The sequence below is a fragment of the Coenobita brevimanus genome, chromosome 97 (assembly GCF_032717465.1).
Source record: "Coenobita brevimanus isolate Jiangsu-jjx chromosome 97, ASM3271746v2, whole genome shotgun sequence".
NCBI classification, from domain to species: domain Eukaryota; kingdom Metazoa; phylum Arthropoda; class Malacostraca; order Decapoda; family Coenobitidae; genus Coenobita; species Coenobita brevimanus.
The window spans coordinates 8135816-8148704 of record NC_137050.1 but is presented as its reverse complement, the minus strand read 5'-3'; the positions used below and the strand labels follow the sequence as shown (position 1 = coordinate 8148704).

The 12889-nt window shown below is 44.8% G+C and overlaps 1 protein-coding gene across 1 annotated transcript in view; it reads left to right on the top strand.

The window, feature by feature from the left end:
• The window catches only part of LOC145413801 (pancreatic triacylglycerol lipase-like), a 76914-nt gene that overhangs the window by 11233 nt on the left and 52792 nt on the right, over positions 1 to 12889 (top strand). The gene's annotated exons all lie outside the window — the stretch shown is intronic.

Here is a 12889-nt window from a genome sequence, read left to right as displayed (position 1 = left end):
CACAATTGAAGCCAGTTCTTCAGAGCACTGACGGTAAATATATCGATAAAATAATGCTAAAGTAGCAACATCTCTGCGTACTGATAATGGAGGAAGGTCCTGCATAATGGCAGGATTATTGGTTAATCTAATGGCTCTATTTTGAATTTTGTCCAACTGCCTCAGTGCAACCGCTCCACATCACAGCGGTGAACAGTATTCAGTCAGAGAACGCACATGACTTTTTGTATATTGTGGCCATCTGCTCGTCAGTGAAGAACTCACAAACACTGTACGTTAGTCCCAATTTTTTGGAAGCATTTTTAGCAAGGAATTTAATCTGTCCAGCTTAGGTTGGGGTTTAGTGTAACACCTAGGATAGCAATTATAGTGGATATGGGAGTACAGTATTGACATCATTTAAAATTATGTGAGAGTCTGAGAGATTCTTTCTGTTGGAGAAATTAATGTATTTAGTTTTCTGAGCATTAAATGAGACCAGATTTGTCTGTCCCCATTGATTCATCTTGGAGAGGTCCTGGGTCAGAGAAATTGCTGTGTTTATTTGGGAATTCATAATATCAAATTGTGTAAAGGAGGTACTAAATGTGAAAGAACTATGAAGGATCGAGTCATCAGCATAAGAGTGTATTGGGTTGTGAGTGGCAGATAGGAGGTCATTTATATGAATGAGAAAGAGGTTGGCACCAAAACTGATCCCTGAGGTACACCAGCATTTATGGAATGAAACTGAGAATAAATTCCATCTACCATGACCCGTATTTTTCCATTATGAAGGTAAGAAGAAATTAAAGGAACCAGTGATGCAAGGCCATAGTGTGACATCTTAGACAATAAGGCCCAGTGCCATACTCTGCCAAATGCTTTTGATATATCAAATGTTATTGTGTATGTTTCACCGTGTTGGTCTACTGTTTTGTTAATCTGATGGGTAAGAAGGCAAAGAATGTCTACAGTTGAACGTTCTTGTCTAAATCCATACATATACTGCCAATCATTGATTAACTTATTGATTTCTAGATGCTTCATTATGTGTTTGTTAACCCGTCACGACCCGAGGTTTTCCACACCTCCGACATCCCCCAATCCCGAGCTATTTTGAAAAAAAAAAAAAAAATTAGCTAAAACTTCCACTTTGGTTGAGAAACAAAGGAAAATCACCAAGAAAGGGCTTACCGTGGTCCATAAGTGGTCGGAACAGGTGAGGTCCCCCGCGCCAGGTATCGTACTCTATCATTGACGTGTGAGGCGCTCACGTTTTCTATGGTAGGTAATATTGGGAGAAACAACAAACAACACCTCTACATTTATTGAATTTGAACTAATAAACATTAAGAGTAGCAATATAATGAATTTCAAACACATATATATGAAAAATATGCATTGTATCTTCGCGCGAGCATAACGAGTTAGGTCCGAGTGGTAACATGCTATGTGCTAAGTTTCTTGTATCAGTCAACATATCATTTTTTCTACTTGTATACTTCTGTTTCATTGACATTTTACCTATTTTTACTGTTTATAAATGTTTTCAGATGTTTTCATTCATTACAATGACATGCAGCATAAGTATAGCGCACATCGGCTTACTATGCGCACTCGCTATGACTCGTATTTCAACATACCCAATTGTTTTATCACTTTCCTATTATTTTTTCCTTTACATAGAACCTTTCCTCCACCACTGTAAATGTTTTCAATTATTTACATTCATTACAAGGGCATTTAGCGAAATGCTAGCGCACAGTCACATAGCAAGCACAATCTCAAACACTCGTGTTTCATCTTCTACTTTATTTTTTCACTCCAATTATACTTTCCCACTTACATTACACACGTTTACACCCCTATACTGCACTATACATAGTTACTGGCATTATTTATTCAAGTGAGCGTCAGAATATCGCATGAAAATACCCTCGCAATGAATGTTTCGACCAACATAATACTCAAACACTTACATACAAATTCTTCACATATATTACACACTTTCCCATTTGTTGACTTCTATTTTCATAATTACGGGCCTTATTCATTCCACTGAGCGTCAGGATATCGCATCTCTATACACACGCTAGGAATATTTTGACTTAGAATATATTTCAGCAGTTACAATAATTTGAACTTATACCCGTTTGCATTTCCAATAATAATATTCACATATTTACGGGCCTTATTTATTGCACTGAGCGACAGAATATCGCATCAAAAAACCCTCGCTAGGTATGTTTCCACTTACAGCATATTTATACACTTACATACAATTTTTGCACTTATGTTATACCCGTATGCACTTTATACTAATATTTGCAGATCAACATGACTGATAATTTCACTGAGCGTCTGTTTGTCACATTTACTTCATAGTTTCAGCGTCCTATCGCATTCACACCATATTAGAATTGCATCAAGGTGTGATATTCGCTGAAACATGGGTGAATACAGAGACCCACGTCACACTTGACGCACTTATAGCGGGTGTCCTTCCTCTGTGTGGAGAGTCTCACCCGGGAATTGCTACACACGTGACACCTGCGTTGGGGCCTAGGTCTGTTTGGCTGGGGAGGGATAGGAGTGGGGAAATGGCGGCCGGATATTCTCAGGGGAGTTTGGGCAATAGGGGCAGTGCGGGTGCGATGTTGGGGCCTTTCAACAGCATACCGTGCAAACATCTCTCTTGTGAGCTCCCACACAATCCCTGCAAAGGTTTCCTGAACTCCTGTTGTCATGGCGTGAAGGTGATGGCAATTCAGAGCAGTGATGTTTAGCAAGTGAAAGAACAGTTTCTTATACCACTTCACTGTGGTCCTGGCACACTCTACCGTCGATATCATGGAGTCTGACTGGTCCACCAGGCGCATGTTTATGTTATAGTCCATGACACACTCAGGTTTCCAAATGTGACGCCTGTTCTCGCTCCGGTAATCAACGGAATCAGTACGGTGCATCAAGGGGCGGTGAACCGTTGACAAGAGGCTTACTTCTCTATTATGGTTCCACACAGTTGCAAGGATGTTGTTGGCTTTGAAGAAAACAACCTCATACCTGTCAAGTTTCCACCCTACCTTGACCATGTGACGCCGGTTCACCTTCACGGTTCCACAGGTTCCCGTTTCATGCATGTGTAGATAACGAGCGAGAAGAGGGCTAGTGTACCAGTTGTCCAGGTAGAGGACATGACCACGATGAAGGTAGTCTTCTATCATTGTCATTACCACTGCTCCCGACAGTCCAATACTCCGATCTTCTATTATGTCTGTCTGTGCACCGGTGTACAAGACTATGTCTTGCACGTATCCAGTCCTACAGTCGCACATAACAAAGATCTTGAACCCAAAACGGTGCCTTTTGCTGGGTATATACTGCCTAAATGAAATATTACCTCTCCACAACACGAGACTCTCGTCTATGACGAGGTCTCTATAGGGATAAAATGACGAAAGAAAGGTTTGCCTCAGGTGATCAAAGACCAACCTAATTCGCCTCATCTTATCTGTGTTGTTTGCATTTGCAGGATCATCAGCATCATAGAAATGGAGGCGACTTAGAATTTGTTGAAAGCAATTACGGCTCATGACTTGCCCAAATATTGGTGTAAACATAACAGGGTCCGTTGTCCAGTAAGCCGGAATTCTGTTCTTTCGTATAATACCCATCAAAAGGACCAGGGCAAAAAATAGGAACATTTCTGAAAGGGAGACAGAGTAATCATATATGATAGCATGCCTGCTCCTTGTTCCCAATCTTTCACTCTCACGGCGCTGGGTGCTTGCAAAATGGTTGGTTTGGTCAGCAGTCTGCTCCACAAATGCCTCACTAAAAAACAGGTGGAAAAAATCCATCCTGGTGGAATTACGGTGAATTCCGGGAGCAATGCAGGCAGCGTGCCCTTGCTCAGTGCAGGGGTGAATGAGGGGAGAAAAATCACTCCCATCCTCCCAATTCCATCCCACAAATCCCTCATTCCCATCATCCCCATCACCGCCTTCGTCTGGGTGGGGAGGAGATGCTGGTGGGGGAGGTTGGGGAGAAGGAGTGCGGAGGGCTTCCCCACTCTCACTCCTCTTCCCTCTGCCTTTACCCTTTCCTTTTCCCTTACGGCCTTGAGGAACATTAGGGGGCTGTGGGGATGAAGTTCGGGAATATTGGGAAGCATAAGACGTGCTGGGGAGTGGTTCCTCCCCACCTTCCCCCTCCATCACAACACCACATGATTTTTCACGCACCCTAACTCGCCCACGTGTTTGGAGATATTGGGGAGCATAAGACGTGCTTGGGAGTGGTTCCTCCCCACCTTCCCTCTCCGTCACAACCCCACGTGATACAGAACACACCCGCACTCGCCCACGTGATACACCCCGCCGCCTCACACTACCTAGGGAGAGCGATGACTCACTCACGCCACTCTCACTTTCCATACTCCTCTCTGCACTTTCCCTTTCACTCCCCACTCCCTCCACGGCACTTCCCACCTCCCCAAACAAAATACTAGGCCCATACCTGCTCATCCGACGTGGTGTGCGCTCAGGGCCACGATGAGTAATCACCTCACGTCCATACCACGTGGCAGCACGTCCCACGGCTACGTCCTCGTCCTCGTCGTCAAATTCGGGTTCCACATCACGTTGGGGCTGGGCACAGGATGTTGCACATGGTTTTTTGGCTGGCTGCCCCTCTCTAGCAGCACGGTAAGTCACGTACTGCCACTTCCTGGGGAACGGGACTTCTTCATCACTGCTGGTGGTTTCCTCCTCCTCTGGCTGCATATAATCTTTGTCAACAACCTCGTCGTCTAGTGGGGAATCACTGTTGCCTGTAAAGGCGTCCAGGGCGGCTTGAATTTCAACCTCTGAGAGACCTCTCGTCGCCATGTCTGAGCAGGACCATTGCTAACAGGTGAGTGAACGAGCCGCGGGTTGGCGCGGGTCGCGCAGGGTTGCCGAGTGTCCTTGCCTGGTGGCAGGTAGGGGAAGGTCAAGCGACGATACGTACCGAAAATCAAGCGCGAAATATGAAAATTGTGGAAATTATGCACTTTGCAATTGCACGACGTACCAGTACGTCGCCGGGACTGGCAAATGCAAAACGTTGCAACGTACCCATACGTCGACGGGACGGGGCGGGTTAATTAGTGTCTCAAAAAATTTACCAAGAATGGAAGTTATTGCAATTGGTCTATAGTTTGATGGATCAGAAGTTGCCCCCTCTTTAGGAACATGATGGATATTTGCTTCTTTAGGCTGGAAAACTTGAGGTACAGATGCATAAGCGGAAAAATTTTGCCATTACAGGAGCCAACACTGAGCAGCAGTTTTTAAGTACTGTTGAAGGAATTGCATCTGGACCAGTAGCTTTGTCTGCAGAGAGATTCTGTAATACAGCTTGTACGTATCTGGTGTGAATCATTAAAGGAGGTATTTGAGGCGATCTTGCATGCTTGCACTGGAATGACTGTACTTTGGTTTCTGGGTCACACCCATACACCCAAGTCTCATCTCCAATGGTAACAGTTTTCAGAAAGTCTGGATTGCCATTTGCACACTCCAACATATCTTAAGCAACGTTCATCCACAGAGCTTGTTGTTCACATGAGAGGAGCTTTGAAATGAACTTAGCGGCAACTCTTTGCATGCGATGGCTCTGGGGGTGGCGATGGAGTATGATGCGATGATAGAGGAGGTGGTGTGGGAGACAGCTGCGATGTTTGGTGAGGTGGCAAGGGAGACCACTGCAATAAATGATGAGGTAGCGATGGAGTCAGTTGCGGTGGCTCTCATTGTGGCGAGGGAGACTGAGACAGTGGCCGAAGTGGTGTGGGAGATAGAGGGTGAGACACAGGTGACACGGGAGACAGCGATCAGCTGGAGGTTAGGTCCAGCACAACAGGCCGAGCATGTCCTTGGCGAGAGGTGTCCCTCAGTGTTTCTCTGCTGGCTGAAGGTTGGAGAGATGCTCTGCTGGTTGACGGCTGGGGAGAAGTTCTGCTCATCAAGGGTTGGGAAGATCCTGTGCGACTTGCTGGCCTGGTGGGGGCCTACTTAAAGAAGGCTGTGATTGTTGTCTGCCTGGCTGCCTTCTTCTTCTCTTCCAGCTTTGTCCTGTACACTTTCATACCCTCCTCAAGCTGATTAGCTGTGTCCCTGCTTTGTCCTGGGAGGGAGTCGTGTGCTTTCATAAGGTCTAAAATCTCGTCCAGCTTCATTAGCATCTCCTTCAGGATCTTGATGTTGAGAGCTCGGATCTCAGGCACAACCTCCTCCTCCTCTGCCTCCTGGTGCGCCCACTCGATCTCCATATTGAGGAGCTCCTCATTGCTGAGCTCCTCCCTGTGGCTCTTGAGAACCTCCTCCGTGTCATCATCGTCGACCTCCCCGAAGCCCGCCTCTTGCGACAACTTGACAATGTCCTGCCGCACGCACTGGACAGGCGGAGGTTGCATGCCCTCGGAGAAGCCAGTGAAGGAGTGCACACACTCTGGCCACAGCTTCCGCCACACACAATTCATCGTCACCTGGCTCACCTCGTCCCATGCTGCAGTTATATTCTCCAGGGCATGATGTATGTTGTACCCTCTCCAGAACTGCTGTACAGTTGTTCTGTCGTCACTGTCGCAGGCCCTTACCAACTGCTTCATTGTGCAGCAGAGGTAGTAGGCCTTAAAAGGCAGCAATCACCCCTTGGTCCATTGGCTACAACAAAGACGTGGTGTTGGGAAGTTGGAACACCACCTCAATATTGCTGGCCCATTCCTTCATTGCGGGCGGGTGGCTAGGCGTGTTATCCACAACCAGGAGAAATCTGTTCACCAGATTTTCATGAGACGCACACCTCTTCAGCACACAGGAGAGGTACAAGTGAAAATATGATGAACAGATATCTGAAGTCAACCAAGCCTTCTTGTTCAACTTCCAGATAACCCCAAGGCTCTCCTTAACCCGCCCCATCCCGACCACTTTTCCACCACTGACTCCCCCAATCCCGACCATTTTTGGAAAAAAATTTTTTTGGCTCAAATCTCCGCTTTTGGTGAGAAACATCGAAAATTCATAGAGAAATCGCTCACCTGAGGTTTAAAATACTCGATACAGGTAGGAGTACCTCCTTATCTTACTGGGTTTTCTAACAGGCTGGCACCAAAGAAAACGAGTTCTATGGGAGGATAACTATTTCACACCACTCATAAAAGGTATTTATTTATTTACTTGGTACAAATTTATATGTAGTACGAGAATATATTGATTTTCAAGCAGCAATATAGGCATTAGAAGCATTGTTTCACTCACTAACTCATCACCATACCTGACCTTTTTTTGCCACATTACCTGATTATCATTTCTGACTGTTTCTTCCTCAAATGCTATGTAAAGTTTGTCCTCCACATTGTCACTGATTGGGGAATCACTCTGGCCCTGAATTTCGTACCGTGGCATGACATGGCTTTACTGGCCAGGTCACTGATAACAGGTGAATTGCTGAGACAATGGCATGCAGGGGGGGAAGGAAGTCATGCTGGGTAAGGCATTGTCCCTGCCTGGCATCTTGTAGAGGAAGGTGTCACGTGTATATGTACCAAAAATCACTCGCGAATTGAAAATTGCGCAAATTAGGGACCTTGCAATTGATTCGCGTTTACGTACGTTGACGGGATTGGCAGTGACAAAACGTGTGGACGTTAAAGAACGTCGATGGGACGCCGTGGGTTAACATACCCCACCAAAGCCCTGGGGTTCACCGAGTGGCAGACTAGGAGCAGCTTCAACTTGAGGTCGCCCTTGGCATTGCCCCCCAGCAGCAGTGTCAGCCAGTCTCTCGAGGACTTGAATCCTGGTGTAGACCTTTCCTCTGTTGCAAGATATATCTTGGAGGACATTCTCTTCCAAAAGAGCCCAGTCTCATAAAAATTCAACACCTGCTTCGCAATACAGCCACCCTCCACGATGATGCGTTTCAGCTCATCAGGAAACGCTGCCGCCACCACATCTGCACTCGCCGCCTCACCGTACATCTTCACATGGTGGAGATTTGCCTGCCTCTAAAACCAGTCAAACCACCCATGGCTAGCCTTAAAGGTCTCACTTTCATCAAGCTCAAGCCTTACCTTGAGCTCGTCCCAGAGCAAGAGAGCCTTAGTGCAAATAATAGCCTGTCTCATGGGTGCCTTGCACTGGTTCTGATCTTCCACCCACGTGTGAAGCATCCTCTCCAGCTCCTCCATCGCAGGCTCTCGTTGATGGGTGATACAGGAGGCAGATAAGGTTGCAACCTCCCCAACAGCAGCCTTAATGGCCTTCTTCTTGATGATGGTGGAGACAGTCGACTGGGCCAGGTGGAGTGCCGAGGCAATAGAACACGCATCTTCGCCTTCATCGTGCCGCTTAAGGATTTCCAATTTCACCTCCAGTGACACAGTCTTTCAGACACGCTTCGCGGGAGCATCACCAGCACCACCACTAGCAGGACACTTACCACCACGACTAGGGCCTCCACTAGCACCACCACGTGCAGCACCCATACCAGACATGATCACACTTATTTTGGCTAAAATTCACACAATATCGCGTCACACACACAATTAGAATCATTGCTCTACTCATGGCACTGCTCGAACACAGGTACGATGCGCTGTGATAGCAACTTGCGTAATGGTGGTGGTGCAATATGATACGTAGCAGGCGAGCATAAGGGAGATCCTCACTCTGAGATGGCCGGTACGAGAAGAGCGATATGGGTGAGTGCGGGGTGAGCGATGTGTATGGGGCCTGCGCAAGCATTTCTGCGCATCCTGGGAGGCGCGCGGGCTCAGCTGGCCGTGGGAACGCGTGCAATTCATAACATCGGCCTGTCGTCTGCAGGCGCGACATTGGAGGGCCCAGTGCTAAATTGGGGCTCGCCCATCAGGTATCGGGGCCTGGTGCAATTTGTACCCCCATCGCTAAGCTGAGGTATCAGATCTAGGAGTATCGTATATCAGGGCATTACTGTACTGTTAAAGTACACTTACTGTGCCAGGAAGGGATGCTGTTGGAGCACACTTACTGTATCAGGAAGGGATGCTGTTGTCACTGTGGGCTGATTCACGAACTTCCCACGCATCTAGTGAACTTTGTTTGCAAAATCCGGGGGGAATTCGGTCGCAATTTGGCCATTCACTATATCCAAAATTCGCAATATCAGAGTTCATTATATAGAGGGTTTACTGTGTATGTGAAGATACAGGCAACCAATGCTGTAGGTCACTGGGTTGCTACATATCAGTTACTGTTGTAATGGCATGCCTCGTGGTGACTGATTCACACGGAAACAACCCGAAGCACAATTTATGTACAGTACTCCACAATCACTCATAAACTGTCTCAGTAACTACCAGTGATGGAAATAAGAATCTGACGACCATGGCAGTACTGGTAATTAAGAATAAATTGAAGTGGTGATATGGTATTTAAGGGTAAACTTAATTAAAATAATGAGAAATTTGATAAGTATTGTATTCACAAGAACAGAAATTGATGAGAATGGTAAATTGTGACACTCTGGTATTCACAGACAAAATACAGTACACCCTCAATATAAGGAGCTAATTGGTACCAGACCCTTGACGTTAAAGCCAAACACTATGCTGTTTGGTAATTTCCCAGGCATTGTAGCTTTTACTGAACAAAGATCGTTAAATACAGAGCATCGTTCGGCAGTACAGTCGTACACAATAACATACAGCTAGGTCTAAATGGCCCTTTTTCTCAATAAAGGCCCTATTAATGGTTCCTTTCACAATGCTGGTCTTCCAGAGACCGATGCGGCATTCTGAAAGACGCAGAGGAATGTGTGTGTATTTACCTATTTGTAGCATGATGGAATTGAGCTAAGCTCGTGTTGTCCTGTCTCCATATCCACAGTTATCTAGTCTGGTTTTAAACACATGAATGTTTTTTGCTTGCACCACCTATTCGTCTAAGTCATTCCAAATACCTATGCTTCTCTTTGGGAAACTGAACCTTTTAAGATCATTAAGACATCTACTTTTCCTCAACTTGAAGTCATGACCTCATGTTCTTCCATCATGCAACACAAAAAGATCCTCTCTACCTACCCTTTCCAGTTCTCTTACATTTCTAAACATTGTGATCAACTTACCTCATTCCCTTCTCTCGCACAGTGTTGGTAACTTCAGTTTTTCCAATCTTTCCTCATAGTTCAGTTCCCCAAGCATGATATCATCCTTGTTACCATTCGCTGAATCCTCTCATTTATCAATATGCTTCTTCAAATGAGGTGACCATACCACAGCTGCATACTCTAGTCTTAGTCCTATCATGGTCACTATCAACTCCCTGAGCATTTCCTCGTCTATATAATTAAAAGCCACTCTCATGTTGGTCAGTAATCCATAAGTGCCTCCAATGATTCTGTTTATATGCTCTTCTGGTAATAAGTCACCCTGAATAATCACTTCCAAGTCCTTCTCATCTTTTCATTTACAAATTATCTCATTGCCCATTTTATATGTCAAGTATGGTCTTTTTTCACTCATTCCCATTTCTAATACATGGCACTTCTTGGCATTAAAATCAATTTCCCAAGTCTTGCTCCAGCTGTGAAGTTTGTCCAAGTCCTCTTGCAGTTTTTTACAACTATCAATACATTTAATATGTTCCATGATTTTTGCATCATCTGCGAACATACTCATGCAACTATTCAAGCCTTCTGGCAAATCATTTATATATATATATATCAGAAACATTATTGGGGCTAAGACAGAGCCCTTGGGTACTCCACTAGTCACATTTCTCTATTGTGAAACCTTGTCTCTTATAATTGTTCTCATCTGTCTTCCGATCAAATAAACTCCCATCCACTTTAATAGTTTCCAATGCACCCCTCTAAAGGTCTTCAACTTCCACAGTGGTCTCTTATAGGGCACCCTGTCAAATGCTTTCTTGAGATCAAGCTAGACACAATCTGCTCATCCCTTTCTCTCTTGAATGACATGTATTACCCTACTGTCTTGGTGTTATCACTTCATTTTCTTCTAAATACTTTATCCATCTTCTAATAATTTTCTCACAGATTTTACAAACACCACTAGGAAGTGATACAGGTCTGTAATTGAGTGGATCTTCCCTATCTCCCCCCTTAAAGACTGGCATAATATTTGTTCTTTTCCAGTCTTTAGGTAACTGTCCATTTTCCAGAAAGCTCTTAATGATGACAAACAGGCCACACTAATTGGTCAGCACATTCCTTCAGGATCCATCCAGCCACACTGTCTAGTCCTATTGCTTTCCTCACATCTACGTCCATCATCAACCGTACTGTGTGTGTGTGTGTGTGTGTGTGTGTGTGTGTGTGTGTGTGTGTGTGTGTGTGTGTGTGTGTGTGTGTGTGTGTGTGTGTGTGTGTGTGTGTGTGTGTGTGTGTGTGTGTGTGTGTGTGTGTGTGTGTGTGTGTGTGTGTGTGTGTGTGTGTGTGTGTGTGTGTGTGTGTGTGTGTGTGTGTGTGTGTGTGTGTGTGTGTGTGTGTGTGTGTGTGTGTGTGTGTGTGTGTGTGTGTGTGTGTGTGTGTGTGTGTGTGTGTGTGTGTGTGTGTGTGTGTGTGTGTGTGTGTGTGTGTGTGTGTGTGTGTGTGTGTGTGTGTGTGTGTGTGTGTGTGTGTGTGTGTGTGTGTGTGTGTGTGTGTGTGTGTGTGTGTGTGTGTGTGTGTGTGTGTGTGTGTGTGTGTGTGTGTGTGTGTGTGTGTGTGTGTGTGTGTGTGTGTGTGTGTGTGTGTGTGTGTGTGTGTGTGTGTGTGTGTGTGTGTGTGTGTGTGTGTGTGTGTGTGTGTGTGTGTGTGTGTGTGTGTGTGTGTGTGTGTGTGTGTGTTTTTGCCTAATTGTTCATCCGTAATTGTATCTTTACAGGAATGAGTCAAGCTTGTACTGTCCCATGTTTTGAACCATTTTTATCATACATATCTTTGAATTTATGAATAGTTTTAGCACATCCTATTTCAATCAGTAGTGCATTCCACTGATCAGTTGCTCTGTTTGGGAAAATGAATTTCCTTACATCTTTATCACCTCTCTTTTTGTATAATTTTTTGCTGTGTCCTCTTGATGTTGCTTCCTCATAGGTTATATACTCATTTATGTCTGTTTTCTCTTTTCCTGTGATGCATTTATATGGCATAATCATGTCTCCTCTTTTCCTTCTTTCTTGTAATGTTGGTAAGTTTAATTTTTCAAGTCTTTCTTCATAGCTAAGATCCCTTAAACTTGGTGCCCATCTTGTAGCCGCCCTTTGTACCTTCTCAATCTTATCTAGGTGTTTTTTGAGATGTGAATTCCAGACAACAGACGCATACTCCAGAGTTGGTCTAATGAATGGCATGATTATCTTTCTCAGCATGTCTTCATTTATATATGTGAATGATACTCTCATATTAGCAAGCAATGTGCACGTTTCGCACTTTCTCATTGATGTGGTCAGCCGGAGATAGTCTATTATTGATAATCACTCCTAAGTCCTTCTCCCTTTCTGATATATGTAGGGTTGAACTTCCTAGCTTATAATCCCAGTCTGGTCTTTTATCACTTTTACCAAACCTGATTACATTGCAGTTGTCCACACTAAATTCCATTTGCCATCTACTGCTCCATTCATGAAGCTTATTTAATTCTTCTTGTAATACTACTTTGAATTTCTGCATCATCAGCAAACATATTTAGATTGCTTCCATTTCCAGTGCTGCTGTCTGATATTATATATATATATACTGTATATATTGTGATCCCTACCCTGACGTATGGAAGCGAGGCGTGGACCTTGCAAGAGGGGAACAAGTCAAGAGTGAGAGCAGTGGAAATGAGTTACTTGAGAGGAGCATGTGGAGTGACATGGAGGGACAGGTTGACGAA